Raw genomic sequence first — 1805 nt, forward strand, 5'->3', positions numbered from 1 at the left:
TTTTGAGGTCCAGTTGCGATCCAGCTATGGAAGTTCCCAAAGCTTTTTCCCAAGGCTGTGAGTGGAGGAAAAGAACATTTTGGATGATTTTTCAGCAGTAGTGTGATTGTAGGCCACTTTGGACTTATTGTTGAAGATGCTCAGAGGCAGACAGTTTGGATGCACCTTCTTGCATCCCTTATTTTACTACCGTTTCATGCACAGAAGTGTCTTGCGTAAAATTAAAAGTTGCGTCAGCTTCAAACATGGTGAGTCAGACTTTCTTTTGAATCAAAGAAAATGTGAAATATTGTTTCTCTCATCTGTCCAACCTCTTTTCCCCCTCCATCAGCTCAGGCAGGAAAAAGGCAGCAAAACCCTTCCTGTCTTCTAGGCTTAGTTGAATTTGTACCATCTCGTACCGCATGTCTGCGTCCGGAGACCCGGCAAGCGCCACCGATCCAAAGCTTCCAGGAAGTCTGGGCTAATCCCCCGCTCATATTCATGCCACATGTGAATCACGCTTGTTTTCAGCCCGACTGATGCAGACAAAAGAACAGGGAAGGAGAGGAAGTGTGTGATTTTCTTCTCGGAGAGCGTGACGTGAAAGAATAGCTTAAATCAGGCTTCTTTAGCAGCTCTCTCCTCACTTTTTTCCCTACATATAGGAATAGAGGAATGAATTGTTTTTCAACATGGACTTTCCACTTGAGTTAAAACTATTTTTTAAGGCTCTAAAAGATTTGTCAGATAGCTCAAGACTTCTTACTTTCCATAACAATAGCCTACCTAAAATATTAAATAAATTAAATGTAGCCATGTTGAGCATAAGGGACTTATTTTAAAAAAAAAATTTTTTTTAATTACTGACAAACCTACAAACTTTTGAACAGTATTTAGTTGAACTTGAATGCAGACTAAGTCACTTTAGATAAACGTGTACTAAATGTGTGAATGTAAATGACATCAATGAAGTACCATCTCATTAATGCCTGAATTGAGTCCTCAATCCAAGTTTACTCTGGCTCCAGTGACAAATCAAAGCGAAAAGATGCAGTTGACAGTGACAGCTTTGTTTAGAGCTTGTGAAACTTGTTCGACATACTTTCACTTTATATTAAAACTCATAAGTGTGCCATCTTTTGATAAAAATAGATGTGCTTTCTTCTCAGATGCCTGGCATTACAATGAAGCAGAATCTAAATCTGGAATATTCACCCAAGATTTCACATTTATACATTAACAAGACAAATTAATCCTTTTTAACACCTCCAGGTTTTTCATTTTGTCTTTTTTTCATTCACATGCTTCTCTCTGTGCAATTTTCCAAATTACCCATTTACCATTTAGTAGATGTTTATCCATTATTCGCCTGAAAGTGCACTCCAGTGTGTTTCTTTGTTTCAGGAACATGCCCATTGAGAAATGTAAATACAATATTCATGGAGGATTTGAACTTTGCTTAAGTTGGTTAAACAAAATGCAACATGCTGGTGATTCCTTAGCTCAAAACAGTAAACACTATTCAGAAATTTGAGGACAAGAAGATTTTTTTTAATTAATACTTGTATTTAGCGAGGATGTATTCATTAAATTGATCAAATAAAGACACTTATAAAATGTTACAAATAATTTTAAATAAATGCTATTAATTTTAACATTCAATTCATTAAATAATCACGGTTTACACAAAATGTTAAGCACAAATGTTTTCAACATTGATAATAAAAAATGTCATATGAGCAGCAAATCAGCATATTAGAATAATTTCTGAAGGATCATGTGACACTGAAGACTGGAGAAATGATGCTGAAAATTCAGCTTTG

Source organism: Sinocyclocheilus rhinocerous, unplaced genomic scaffold (genome assembly GCF_001515625.1).
Source record: "Sinocyclocheilus rhinocerous isolate Xijiao unplaced genomic scaffold, SAMN03320098_v1.1 scaffold260, whole genome shotgun sequence".
NCBI lineage: Eukaryota > Metazoa > Chordata > Actinopteri > Cypriniformes > Cyprinidae > Sinocyclocheilus > Sinocyclocheilus rhinocerous.